Raw genomic sequence first — 15,443 nt, 5'->3', positions numbered from 1 at the left:
AAAAGTGGCAACATTTTCACGAGGTAATGTAGCAGATTGTTTGCAGAGCCTAAAAGTAGCAAAAATGTTTTTGTACATGCGCTATCATTGCAGTATATTGGAAATCCTGCTTTTATGTTGAATTCTGCTTGAATAATAGTAGATTTCAGCAGTGTGTATGTGTGTGTCTGTCTGTATATTTCTGTGTGTTTAAAACTGTCATTTAAGTGTATTAACTGTACATAATAATGATCATTATAAATTCAATGTGGTGTAACACCAGATTTAAAAAAAAGTTTTTACAGTATAAAATACATGACATGGTGAATGTCTGGCAAGTGTGATAAGATAAAGAAAAAAGAAGTCATTTTGAGAGATTGTTAGAGAAAAGTGTAAATCAGACTTTGTTGCTGCAATGTGGTGCATTTTTTGATGTTTATTATATTATTTTTATTTTTATTATTACTGTTATTACAAATATTACTATTAATATTATATTTTTTGATTCATGCACCCAGTATTAGACACAGTTTTGTTTCTATTTTATTGTTTTCTGTAAGCATAAGAGAATGTCTGAATATGGCTGGAGATGGTCAGTACAGAACAGGTGCAGGTGAATAATGGGACTCTACATAACACCCGAGGCAGGTTTGTGTTTATCTGAGGTATGTGGAGAAATTTTCAAGAATTTTACAGATGATAATCCCAATACACCTGATATAAGAAGTCAAGATAAGAAGACACTTAAAATAATGCAGTTATAAAACAAGCAGATATAAGCAGGTAATTCTGGAAACAGTAGGGTAGCAGCTTATGATATAGTACAGTGCTCAGTCACACAGTCAAGAAAAGCACATCAGCAGATTAAAGAAATGTAAACACAAACTCAAAGGAATATAGATTAAATAATGATTGCAGTGAAAAACTACAAAATGAGTATTATGTCTTAGCACAGGCTGAATGTTCAGCAAATCAAGATATGATTAACTGTAGCTAATTATTAACACTCATACTAATTTAAAAAAAATGAAAATGAGCCAGCATGAAATTTAAGTTTAAATATTTATAGTGGTGTGGACTATCATTTCGATGATGGGATAGCTGAAACAACAAATTTGTGGATGGCAATTTTCTGCCGCAGAAGGTTGGTGCAATAGATCTTGAAGAGAATAAACGGGTGCTTGGTAATTTAAGAAAAAAAATGATGTGCCTATGTAATGATGCTTTTCTGCATATGAATGTAGTTTATTGCTAGTAATTTAAGAAGAAATAAAATGTGCTTTGAGTGCTACTTATTAAACATTTTTTTTTTTTTAATAAAGCTTGCATATCAGTTTGGTAACTCAAAAGTTTTGACATGGACAAAAGATGACAGCATACATGATGATTAAATCTTGCTACAGCTGATGTGACTGAAATGATGTGCTTTATTTTGCCTGTAGTCCTCTGATGTCTTCTTCTTCATGACATCGTAGCATAGAAATTGCCCTTTTTATCCTCTAGCAGCTTTATTGGTAGCATAATTCACCTGGTAAACAACTGTTGACAGATTTGTCCATATGTAAACTTAAGCACCAGAGTGTATCCCAGAAGCAAGTGCTGTAACAAAACTCATCTCAGAGGTAGTAGTGTTAGGGCTAAGAACTGCAAAGGATATAATATTCTACCGTTAGTTTAGCTGTTTATTACCGTACATTATTCATCCACAAAATTATCTCCACTTTTGTAGCCAGCACTGCAGATGTCGTTAGGCAAACCTGCAGAAAACAGTTTGAGCCATTTTGAAAAAGGCTTATTGTAATGAATTCCCTTGGAAAGAAACTTCTGTGCAAAACTTGAACTTGTCATCTTGGAATTTTGTGTGCTTTTTGAAAGCAGTGTACATAGATTGAAGGAAAAAAAGGCAGTGCAAACACCAGGTAAGAAAACAAGTGATAGGCATTTCATTAGCTGATTAGTTAGTTAAAGTTTTCCTCAGAGGGTTGTAGGAAATGCAGTCAACACTTGAACAAATGACTGGATTTGACTGGGTGTGAGTTGAAAAGGTAGCTTGTAGGATCAGATGTTTACATATCCACATAAGGCAAATATGGACCAGACAACATTTCACCTATGGATGTACTTTTGTACAATTTTTCTGAGCAGTAGATGACACTGTTTTTTGTGGAGTATCACTCTGGGAAAATGGGTGAAGAAAATGAGGGGGAAAAGAAATAGATGAATGTGTCACTAACATTGAAGAAAAAGTAGTAGTTGTGTTAACTGACACTTGTTTTCAAGTAACCATCCATTCAATAAAATTCGGTAAATGAAAAAAGAACCATTAGAAGATTTTTTGTGTGTGTGTGTGTGTGTGTGTGTGTGTGTGTGTGTGTGTGTGTGTGTGTGTGTGTGTGTGTGTGCCCCAGCCACTGCAGGGAGGTGCTGGGGAGCTGTTCACTACCATGAATCCAAATCGCTGATGCAGCCTGTCGACTACAATGTCTGTCTAATCTCAAACAGCATATGTTTGTTTATTAACCAGTTAAGTGAGTTATCCATTGAACCTTTTCTCTGAAATGTCAGACCAAATTAATAAGAAAGTGGTTAAGGCTATGGAAAGAGCTTGACATATTTTAACTAAATATGTTCTATCCATTTGCAGATATAGTTTAACAGTTACAAAGAACACATTTAAAACAAGACAGTGATACAGGCTGGTTAGACTGCCACACAATATAACAGTAATGTACCAAATGTTAAATAAATAACTATAAATGTTGATTGCTTTTTCATTCTTTCAAACTGAAGCATATATTTCTAGGTGAAGCTGGTCTTTACAGATGTTTTAGTAATTGAGCACAGATGTGCTCTTTTTCTGATACTTATTCAACTAAAATGTAGTTAAAACAGAAGAGCAGAAACCCTATACAAGAAATATGTCTGTAGTTTACTGACTAGTACATTTGGAGTAGTCTTGATAAAACCATCTTTGGTGAATTTGAGTTTAATACAGGTATGCTAAGTTATCTAAAGTTTTACAAAAAAAAGAGGGGGTTACTATGAAAGCCTGACTTGATCACAGTGGTAGCATTGTCACCTCATAGCAAGAGGTTCTCCAGTTCGATTCTCGGCTGGGGTGCCTTCTGTGTAGAGTGTGCGTGTCCTCCCTGCATTCGTGTGGGTTTCCTCCTGGTGCTCCTGTTTCCTCTCACATTAAAAAGACATGCATCTGGAGCATTTCTCCCCAGGCCTCTGCTAAAAATTGGCTTTGCTTCAAGTCGGACTTTCCCAGTTAACAAATGTTAAATAAATAAATACAGCTGAAATCACATATCCTGTATGGTCCCAAGTGCCTGAAGGCCAGAGAGAGAGACCTTCAAAACACGCACACATACGCACACGCACACACACATACACACACACACACACACACACACACACAGACACACATGAGCACGCACACGCACACACAGACATGCTTTCAAGTGCAGTGGATGAAAGGCAATTACAGAAGGTAATACTGCATAAGAAGATAAAATGACATGGATACATACAGTACAGTGACTCACTGGTGCACTGATCTACAAAAGTAGTTTGGGGAAAATAATCTCCATTAATGCAGGGAATAAAGAGAAGTTAAATAAGAGAGACAGTAGAAAGTCCTTTTTTAATGTGTGTTCGCATATAGTGCTATACTATTTGCATATTACTTGCAATGAATAGCAAAACATTTCCAAACAGTTTTTTAAAACATCCAGAGAATACTTCTAAATCTCCCCCACCCCACCCATATAGGGTGAAACATCATGAAATTAGCAATATGGGGAAAGGAGATAAAAAAAAATGTTAGTGGTGAGCTGACAGTATATACAGAGTTGCAGAAAAATCTTGGGCATCTGGATCTGAAAAAGCAGGAGTCAAATTATGGCACTTGAAGGTGTGAAATGTGATAACTCTTGAGATGACTTCTGAATTTTTCCATAAAGTTTAATCCTTCTAAGAAAGTACCGGAAGAGCCTGAAAATAAATAAATAACATTATTTATTGAATGTTAGAGGTGATAAACCCATAGACAGGGGGTGTTTACAATATGAAGACAGGAAAAGAAAAGGTCTAATTAGAGAGAAATAGCGAGAGAGAGAGAGAGAGAGAGAGAGAGAGAGAGAGAGAGAGTGATAGACAGTGGTAATAGGCTTGTAAGTTCATAGGGGAGTGCAATGCTAGCTGCCTTTCTGGGCCAGTTTCTCTTTTGGTATTTGAATTAACTTATCCTGTTTGTTGTTAGACTGGCCTTACCCATCCCACCCTATGATCATTAATTATATATTATATTTATTGAGAATAACTGGGATCACCCAGTAGGTAATTTGAGGGGACTCATGCATGGGATAAAGCATTTAGATGCTAATTCTGTCCATTAGTAGTACAGGGGGCAGCCCTGGGTTAAGTTAAAAGCACTTCTTTTGTTATAATACATTTTGAATTTTGGACTTGGTCTTGCTTCTTAGTGGATTTAAGGTGCTATTTTTAAGCATTTTGTTCTTTTACACCTTGTGCAAGTGTTACTGATTTCTAGAAGTTTATCCGTGTAGAGTATGCAAATTTGTTGTTACCAATGCGTGTTTTCTCAGACTACTTCAGTCTGTTGCCACTTCTCTAAATCATATGGCTATTGTCCAGGTAAACTTAATTTATCTTTATCCTTATGACCTTGGTCTACTGCATTGTGCAGCTAGTTCTGTGATCACTATACTCTGTGATGCAGTCATGTTTTAAACAGTCTGTCCAACACATCTCCTACCTTAGACAGGCAGCCCCTTCAAAGGCTGATGAATTCCAAAGGCCATTCATCACTGACTAGAGATGACGTTTTCATTGTCTCCATCAGTGTTATGTTTTGTTTCATACAAAATAAATTGATTTCTGCAGGTCCACTGTCACAAAATAAACATGGTTCTAACTACAGAGCCACTATAAGGTGTCTGGTATGCAGAGAATCAGTACTCTGCTTGCATCCTCTAAAATGCATGGCTTTTGAGTGATTGGCTGACATGAAAAGAAGACATTACAGTTTCTCCAGTAGATGCAGAATAAAGGGAATCCTCTCAGTACTCAGTTTTAGACCCTAAAAGGCAGAATTACCTCTGTTGGCAAATTGTGGCAGAATCTTTGCTGCCATTGATGCTGGCAAAACTGCTGTCAAGGGTGATTCAGTTGCTGCTGGTAACCATAATGAGGAAAGAGTGACTTGGAAAGGTGACCTAATAATTACATACTGCAAGTAAGTTAGACTAGGCACCCTAAATTATCATTAGGTGAGTGTGCATATGTGTGAAATGGAGGAAAGAGCTGGCAACCTACTTACATCTGCCCCACCCTTTGCCTTGTAAACTCCCTGGATAGTGATGGCTGTCCATAGAGTCATGCCAGGAGTCAGCTGTGACTTGTAATAGAGTGAGCAAGCAATATTCTATACAGTTCAGCAGTTGTAAACAAAACAAGAAAATACTTATCACAAACCAGTTTGCTTTGTTGCTTTGATCAGATACGGACATCCAAGAAGGCAGCACAGTAGGTCAGTGGTTGTAATTCCTGCATCGTAGGTTAACAATCTGTGGTTCAGTATTGATCTCTGGTCAATGCCTGTATAGAACTTGTATGTTCTCCCCATGTCTGCACAGCTTTTGTCCAGCTATTCCTAAGGTTGCCATCTTTCAGGAAATCAGAGTCTCTAACAGGAAATCCAGAAGTCATTGTCTCTATCAGGAACTCCAGTAACGGTGAATACTTTCAGTGTATTTTGAATCATTCTGAGAGCCTATACATCTGTGAAGTATGTTTCCTAAAATGTTTACTGTTTGATTTAAATTTCCTGTCTGCATTCAAGTTTGATGCTCAGCTCATGTGCCTTCTGTGCAAAGTTGGCCTGTCCACACTGCATTTGTGTGGGCTATCTCCGATTGCTCCGGTTTCCTCTCACATTCCAAAGACATACAATAGGTGGATTGGGCACTCTAAACTGGCTGTAGGTGTGAACATGTGTGTGTATGTGGTACAGATGAACCACCGCAGCAGGGTTAGCAACCAGGCAGTGTGAAGACTGGCTGTTGATGATTGTCACTGTTGATGTGGCAACCCAATGCCATGTGCAAAAAAAGTGAAAAAGGGGTTGTAGATAAATTAAAATGCAATGCAAAAATAATTGGTGCCGCTAATGAGGTGTGCACAGAAGGTTACTAAAACTTGTCACGGCCCAGTGTACTGTGTAAGACAACAAGCTGAAATGAGTTACTGTAAGTGCTATTTTTTTCCACTTTCTTCTCAATTGAACTAAAGAGGAAGAATTTAATAATGATAGGGATCTGGGGGCCACTAATCATGTGTATACAGGTGGATATCTTCTGGGGTTAGGCAAACAGAGGCAGCTGCATATGTGCAGCTGACACCAATAGGTTAAATATGTTGTTGTGCACTATTTGTTCTTTCACTTTCATCCTAGTTTGACTTCAGAGGGGCACACAAAAGGTGTCTGTCTTTTGGGGTTAGAGCTGAGGAGGCCAACTGCATAGATGTATGGGAGGGTTCGAAGGCATGCATTCCAGATATTATGTGCCTTTGCAATCATTTTATTATTAAGTTCATGGATAACTACTACTCAGTTTTTGGATAACTAGTGTGTCATCAGCCTTGAATATTAAGCCTTGGACGTAATCTATTTCTTACTTGAAAGAAAATATTATTATTTTCTTTCTTTCTTTAGCCATTATTTTATTTATTTATTGATTTATTTATTTTTGTTCAGGCCATCACTGGACCAATGTTTGTGGGGGAAAAAACTATAAAATGCACCTTAAAGCATTTAGAACCCCCATAGTTTTGAGAGGTTTAGTGGTCCGTAGACCCCCACCCTAATTAAATTCTTTCCTCTACAGTTATTACATTTCAGTCTTGGCCAGTTAGGATGTGTTGCAAGGATCTAGGAAAAAATCTGAATTGTAAGACAAAAGGGGAGAAAACTGTAAAAGTACTCTGGATAGTATTTGGATACAAGAATGGAAGGGAAATGGGAGAATTTGGTTGTATGCCAAGGTGATAGTAGAAAGCATGGGTAGGTGATGCCATGAAGCACTTTGACTAGGGATTCATATCATCTAAGGCTGCACATGCAATCACTGTATAAAGCATTTAAAAACTGGTGCTTCTAGGTGTGGCTTGCCAAAGGTTAGGGGTGTATTTTCATTATGCATGGGTGTGGAGTATTTGTCAGGAAATGAAAGATCCAAAGATGGCAGCCCTAGTTATTCCACTTTCCTCCCACTTGCCCAGAACATATCTGTTGTTTGACTAGTCTAAAAGGTTTACTTATAATGCATTTGCCCTTGCCATTGTGGCCTGGCTTGTGGCTCAGAAGTGACCATGATGACCAGCATGTCATGGCACTAAACAAAAACTGTGTTAAGAATCCTTTCATTATATATGGTTTCTCATGGATATTCCTTTGACTGAATCACCATGTTGAAACTCAAACTAATACCTGCCTTTTGAAATAAATTGCCACTCTGTACTAAACCTGCTGGATCTTTATCTCTGTCTCTTTTAGATGACTGCACTGATACCAGAAAGTTCACTTGTAAGAAAAAGGAGTCTGTGGGTCTTGATAATCTTTGAGCCTAAATGCAGCAGTATGTCTTCTAGGAAGCTATGAAATTCATGTATGATAAACACAAGAGTTTGGAATGACTCCTTAAGCTTAACGTTAACGAAAGAAAATGGGTAAAACTGAAATAGAAAACATTCCAAGATTCTAAAGTAAACTTCTATTAAATATCAAATATCACAGGATTCAAAGTGAATTACAAATATAATCTCAATGAATATTTCAAAAGTCAGTATACAAATAATGTATAATTGTTTAAAATCTCAATAACCTCTTGTTACAGGCTTGCTTAAACACTATAAATCTCTCTCAAAACATCCATATATAAAGTAGTAAAAACATGATTAGCACAGGGAAAAAAAAGAGAGATAGTGAAAGAGAGATAGTGAACATGTGACAATATTTGACCATGGAGCACAGTAAAACCTGATTCATTTATGCAAGAGGAAGCACGTTGATTCACCAGAGGAATCTATCACCAAAAACACTGATTGTGATGAGGGGGAAGGGTCTCCATGGTCTCACCCAGATGACATCTCATTCGGAGATATTCTCAAAATCCTCAACCAGCAGGCAGACTGGTAGTCCTGTAACCCTTCTTCTGAGGAATTGGTGTTCCTGCAGGCCTTTTGTGCCCAGCCATCTACTTCCTGGGTGACCCCACTGGCAGATGACCTTGTTAAACTCATTGTGCAGCATGCCTGGAAGGCCCCAGACAATGTAGAACCTGACAAAAATTTTATCTTCACCTGAAGACCAGCCCCACTGGTGCTAGCAGCTGATAGCTGATTATATGGTCATGGCAGCGGCCACCAAGAGGGAACTGGCAGGAGATAGTTCCACTGTCCATCCTCCAAACAGAGAGTCCCATACCATGGGTAGATTAGGGAAATGGACCTATGCTTCAGCGACATTCGCCCTTCAGTTGCTGAACTATCTGGCACACTTTACTCGTCTCCAAAGAGACCTCATTTCTGAAATGTTTTCCTCTTTGGTGGGGTACTGTCTGATGAGGTGCGAGATACTGTTGCCTCACAGCTAGCTACCCTTGAATCCATCTCGAACCCCTTGATGCATTTGATATCTCACTCCACCGAGGGGGCAGCTCAAGCTGTCTCACCAGGTGTTTGGAAAGACCTTGTCTGTTGTGGGCATATGCCTTTCCAACCCCTAGAGGTGCTACTCCAGGAACCAGAAGGGAGGATAAATATGGTTCAAGAAATCCCAAGGACCTTTTCATGACACTCATGGTGAACAATCCCCCCGGGGCAGAGGGAGCAACTCATATGGAAGACATCCCTTTCGGGGTAGAGGGGGGGTCCGTGTAACCAGGGCGCTAGAAATTCTTTCTCCAGCAGACCCTACCAGCACTCTTGAGCAGCAGCCTAGTTGCTTCCCTCTGGAAGCTGTCGGGGGTCATTTTTCTCTGCATCTACAAGCCTGACATCTTATTACTACTGATGTTTGGGTGCAAAGAATAATATCCAGAAGCTACCAAATACCTTTCAACTTAACTCCCAGACCCGTCAAATGAATCCCCAATGTACCACCCAATCAGAGGGAATTAGCAGCCTTAGAGATAGAAAAGTGCTAAGAAAAAGAGTCATCCAACCAGTCCCACCAGACCAGACAGGATCCAGGTTTTACTCAACGTCCTTTTTTAGTGCCAAAAATGACAGGGGACTGGAGACCGATCCTGGATCCCAGCCTATTGAACAAATTTATCAAACCTCAAAAATTCTGGATGGTCATGATACAGTCCATTCTTCCCTTCCTAGGGAGGGATAACTGGATCTGCTCTATAGGCCTCCAGGACGCGTACTGCCACATAAAGATGGATCACTGCAACCAGAGGTTACTCCACCTCCGGCTGGGAGCCAATTACTACCAGTTCAGGGCCCTGCCATTCGGTCTCTCGACAGCCCCCTGAGTGTTCACCAAATGTATGGCAGTTGTGGTAGCTCATCTTCAACTACAAGGATTCCAGGTGTTTCCCTATCTAGACGATTGGCTCCTTACCGCTCTGACCAGGAATCTTATAGTCCACAGCCTCTCTTACACTCAAGCTCTCGATCTCCGCTTGGGGATTACAATCTACAAAGACAAATCTCAGATGTCCCCAATGAAAACACTGGAATTTATTGCAGTGGTCTTCACCACAATATCCTGTCAAGCTTCTCTCCCCCCTCACAGGCTTTTGAAAATAAGTCACCAAATCCAAGACCTTCTTCCTCAGAACTATGTACCAGCATGTCTTGTACTGCAACTCTTGGGCTCCATAGCAGCTTTCATTATGTTAGTACCACTGGCGAGACTGGACATGAGAATCCTGCAGTGGCTCTTTTCTGCACAATGGTCGTTACTAACTACCCACTCAACCACATGATATGCCTTACAAACCGTTGCAAGGAAGAAGTGCTATGGTGGATGAAGCCACAAACAAATCTTTGGTGTCGACCTTTCTGTCTTCCCCAACCCATGGCCACAGTGACCAGGGATGCTTCACTGTTAGGGTGGGGGGGGCATTTCCAGGGAAAGACTGCCCAAGGCACCTGGTCCCCCATGGAGGCCAACTTGCACATAAATGTCCTGGAACTGAGGGCAGTTCTCTTAGCATTGCAAGCATCCCATGTTTCCCTTCCCTCGGGGACCATTGCAATTCAGTCAGACAACATGTCAGTCTGGTATATCAACAAACAAGGCAGAACCAGGTCTTACCCCCTGTGTCAGGAAACCATGAGGATTTGGCACTGGACAATGGTTTCCAACCACTTTCTTATAGCAATGTATATTCCTGGGAGTTCCAACCTTATTGCAGACAATCTGAGCAGGAATATCCTGATGTCTTACAAGTGGTCCCTCAACCCTGTAACAGCAGATCGGATCTTCCAATGCTGGGGCAAGCCTTGCTGTGACCTGTTTGCTTCCCTCTAAACTACAAATGCAGACACTATTTTGCCCTGATCCCCCCTCAGGGGTAACCGCAGAGGGGACACTCTAACGCATGATTGGCCTCCGGGTCTTCTGTATCCCTTTCCCCCATTTCTCCTCATCCCAAAATTTCTCCAGAAAGCTCAGAGGTTGAGAAGCAAAGTGATCCTTATTGCCCCCTACTGGCCACGTCAAGTCTGGTTCCCATTTCTATGGCCTCATCTGATTCACAGCTCGTGGATTCTGGATCATTCCCAGGACCTGTTATCTCATCCACAGGGACTGATTCATCCGAACCTGCACAGTCTCAAGCTCACAGCTTGGTTCCTCCACTTCCAATGATTGCCAGGCTGCCTGACATCCCATCTCCTGTTCGTGAAATTCTTCTGGCCTCACACAAACCTTCTACTAGAAAAGTTTATTCTAGTAAATGGAGTAGGTTCTCTATTTGGGCCAAAGACCAGAACTGAGACCCTTTCTTTATGTCTACTCAAAAGATCCTACAATACCTGACTACTCTTTTACATGCAAGAGCCTCGGCTTCAACAATCACTGTAAATTTAGCAGCTATCGCCAATTTTCATAATGGTCGTGATAATTCTTCAATTATGTCACACCACCTATGCAAGACCTTTTTGAAGGGAGTATTACATGTTAAGCCTCCCTTAGAACCCTGGAACTTGACTCTGGTGCTTCAGTCTCTCACAAGTTCTCCCTTTGAACCCTTTGATTCATGTGATTTGAAATTTGTGACATGGAAAACCATACTTCTAGTAGCACTTATCTCAGTGAGAAGAGTATCTGAGCTGCAGCCCTTGAGCGTCAAGAGTCCTTACTTGATCTTCCACATGGATAGGGTGTCCCTTCGTACTGACCCTTCTTTCTTGCCCAAGGTCATTTCTGGCTTTTCCAATTGATTGACCTGCCTGTTTTCTTCCCTCGTCATTCTAATAGAGGGGAGTACCTTTTGCACACCCTTGATGTGCATCGGCAGCTTCATTGTTATTTGGACAGGACTAAATCTTTCAGGAAAACAGATCAATTGTTTGTGGCCTTTGCAGGACCCAGGTTGGGTTAACCTGTTTCCAAAGTGGCTTTATCCTCTTGGCTTAGAAGCATCATTACCTTTATCTACCAACAGAATCAGCTATCCTTACCTTCCAGAATAAAGGCTCATTCTACCAGATCTATGGCTACTTCTGTAGCTTTTCATTCCAGAGCCTCTATGGATGATATATGTGCAGCAGCCACTTGGGCAAGACCTCATACCTTTATATATCCTTACAAATTGGATTAGACCTCCAGGGGATGAACATCTTTTGGTTCGATGGTGCTCAGGAATATCCTTCCTTAGGGCAATCCAGGACTCAAGTAGCTGGGGACTCGGTCCTAACCGCAATGAAAGAACAAAGATTTACTACATCAGATAAAAAAGTTTAATCTTACCATAATGTTCCATCTGTGTTGTAGATCTTTGTTCATTCATTACTTCCCGCCCTCCTTCCCCCTGCCTGGACTCCTGGTGTACTTTAGGAACTCCTGGTTAGGGTATTTGCTCAAACAGAGCCTCCTGCTATCTTTTCTATTACTACATCTTTTATCTAGGGTGGGCAAACTTGATCTGGAGTAACTAGAAGAGGGGCATTATGGGTAGGTCTTAGCAGAGGGTTTTTGTCTTGCACGAGCTGAGAAACAGCCGTATTGGTTCCAAGGACAGAACCGAGGACCTAACTGTAATGAATGAACAAAGATGTACAACACAGAAGGAACATTATGGTAACACATAACTTCTTTTTTTCAGTGTTTTGTGTTTTATATAACCATTTGTAGGTTACTGCGTTATCATATGTTCATAGGTAGGTACTAAGCTATTGGCCATATGGCATATATAAGCCTAGCCAAATGGTACGCTGGCTTTTTCCACCCAAGAAAATTATTTTCCTGTGCCCCTGTCGAGCAGAGACACAGAATTGATCCCTGGGGTGAATTTCCTATTACCCATCCAATCATCAATATTTTTCTTAAAGAGTGCGAATGAGGAGCTTTGTTTGATATAGATAGGTAGTCTGTTCCAGAGTATGAGAAGTCTCTGGGACAGGAATCTATCCCTCCAGCATGTTCTGTTTATTGTGATGACAAGGTTTAGGTCCCTAGAGCATGTAGCTCGGAGGGATTGGGATTTCTTTAAGTGGAGCATATCCAACAGCTCTGGGTTTGACATAGCTTTGTATGTTAGGCAGAGATCGCCTCTGAGTAAGCGATATGTGACAGACTAAAGCTGGAGTTTTTTGAGATGGTCTGCATAGGGCATCTGTTTGAGGCCAGTAATCCTCTTTGTGAGGTATTTCTGCAGCCTTTCCAGTTGTTGTAGATGTCTTGTGAGGTACATATCAAAAGGGGCGTTGTACTCTATAATGGGTATGATGAGTGATGAATAGAGGGGAACAATGACCTCTTTTTTACTGGATGAGAAACCTTTTGTGATGAGGTGTGCCATGTAGAAGGATTTTCTGACTACTGTGGAGATGTGATTATCAAGCGAGAGTCTACTTGTCCACCTGTTTCCCAAGGTCTCTCATCACACTTTTGGTGTTAAGTAGACTACCACCTATGTGGTAGTTCATGGGTACAGAGTTTTTACCAAAAGGGATGACAATGCACTTTTTGGCATTGAGCTTGAGGCCATGGCTTTGACATCAGGCATCTGTCTCAGTGAGGCCCTTTTGTAGGATGTCCACATTGTTAGGAGTTTTGATTATGGCTCCTAGTTTGCAGTCATCTGTGAACTTCATTAGCCAAAGACCTTCTGTGTTAGCCTGTACTTTAGAGAAGTAGATACCAAATGGGAGAGGACCCAGGACTGAACCCTGTGGTACTCCACTTGTCACTGGTCTAAAGTTGGATTTGGAGTCTGCTACTTTCACAGTGTGGGTTCTGTCATTGAGCCAGATGAAAACCCATCTTGTGACATAGGGATTCATACCTAGTTTATTGAGTTTATCTATAATTCCAGAGTAGGGGATGGTGTTGAAAGCCTTGGCGAGATCTAAATAGACTGTATGAACCACCTTACCCTCATCTACAGCTTTGATGACAGCTTCAAATAAGTCTATCAGGTTTAGGAGACATGATCTGCCTTTTACAAACTAGAACTGGGTAAGTTCCAGAGATTGGAGATTACCAATGTCATTGTTTATAAGTTCCATGATGATACGTTCCATAGCCTTGCAAACCAGGCGCGTCAGGCTAATAGTGTGGTAGTTCCCGGGGTCCATGGTGACTCCCCCTTTATGGAGTGAGATAACCATTGTTGTGCGCCATTCAGTGGGCACAAAGCCTGAGGTGAGACTATGATTGGACAAGGTACTTTGGTTCATTCTGTAGTTCATGTAGAACACAGCCTGGGATGTTGCCAGGTCCCATGGATGCTGTGTCCTTGGCTTTGGAGAGTGTGTTTTTTTACCTGTGCAGCCATGATTACGGTTACTTTGCATTCTTCCATTCTAGAGATGATCCCTTTAGTGGATACGAGGGGGGTAAAGTTAGAACCTATCTGCCAGGATGTTGGCAGCATCAGTTGGTTCTGTATATTTAGAACCATTGTGCTGTAACTCAGAGCAGATCTGAGTGTTGCCATTGGGATTCTTGACATAGCTATAGAATGCTTTGTGGTTGTCTTTAGAATCAGTGGTGATTTTGTTTTTATAACTAGCTTCTTACTGAGGCTGACCAGGGAGTTCCCCCAATCATGTGATTTTGCTCTTTTTTTTGCAACAGTTTCTTTCTTCTGCTGTAGAGTTTGTTTATAGCAGGGAACCACCAGATTGGCTTCCTTTTTTTGGAGGATAGCATCTTGGTTCTGTTAGGGGCTGCATGATCCATGCAATCATGTAAGTGCTTATAAAGTGCATTTGTATAGGATTCAGCAGTCGTACCTCTATTGTCTGTCAGCATGGGTGTCGTGAAGTTTGCCACTTCTGTCTTAAGAAGAGTGAAGTTGGCTTTGGAGACATTTTTTATGGTGGTTTCCCTAATAGGGGGTGGGGGCAGGATGTGGATGTCTAGGGTGAATCCCTTGTGGTTGGATCTGACCAACGAAGAATTGACCTCTGGTGTGGAACACCGGTTGCCTATGTTGGTAATGACCAGGTCTACGATATTACTGCCCCTGGTGGGGGTGTGGATAAGTTGATCCAAGGCATTGAAATTTATGAATTCCAGAAAATGTTAAGCACAAGAGTTGGTACATGAGTAGTTTTCCCAGTTAATGGTGGGGTAGTTGAAATCGCTCATTATTAGGGTGTTAGGTTGTACCCTAATATTTTCCAGTGTATCAAGAAATGAGGAGTGAGAATCCTGGGGCATGGTGGGGGATCTGTAGCAAGCTACAATTTGGATTGTGGCCTTGCCCAGAATTAGTTGCACTTGGATAATCTCCGATGCATTATGCTGAGCAACTAGCCTGGAGGTGTGGATATCCTTAATGAATATGGACACGTCTCCGCCTTTAGTGTTTCGGTCCAGGTTAGGTGGCCGAAAGGTGTGGTATGAATTGTAGCCTGGTAATGCATGGATGCTCTCTGAAGCCTTGAACCAGGTCTCTGTCACTGGACAGATGTTGATGTTCTCCATTTTAAGGAGTGCCTCGAGTCAGTGCCTTTTGAGGTTTAGACTTCTAGCATTGAGTAGCTTTACCCTCATATATTGCTTGCTTGTACCTGTTACAGTGGTGAATTTGTCATTTAAACCTTGCCTAAAAAGGGCACTATAGGGGTGGCAAGAGCCTTAGCCAGTATATGGAATCCCAAGGGCAACAGTTGCAGGCCATCTCTGGTAAAGCACCTTGGTTTGCCGATCATGTCATCCCAGGCAGACAGATACCGGATCCCCTTAG

General features: G+C 41.1%; 1 protein-coding gene across 3 annotated transcripts in view; it reads left to right on the top strand.

The window, feature by feature from the left end:
- Positions 1-15,443, top strand: part of PLCH2 (phospholipase C eta 2) — a 1,923,638-nt gene that overhangs the window by 850,024 nt on the left and 1,058,171 nt on the right. The window lies entirely within an intron of this gene.

Source organism: Protopterus annectens, chromosome 2.part1 (genome assembly GCF_019279795.1).
Source record: "Protopterus annectens isolate FY-2018-M chromosome 2.part1, PAN1.0, whole genome shotgun sequence".
Lineage (NCBI taxonomy): Eukaryota > Metazoa > Chordata > Ceratodontiformes > Protopteridae > Protopterus > Protopterus annectens.
This window is presented reverse-complemented; position numbering and strand designations above follow the sequence as displayed.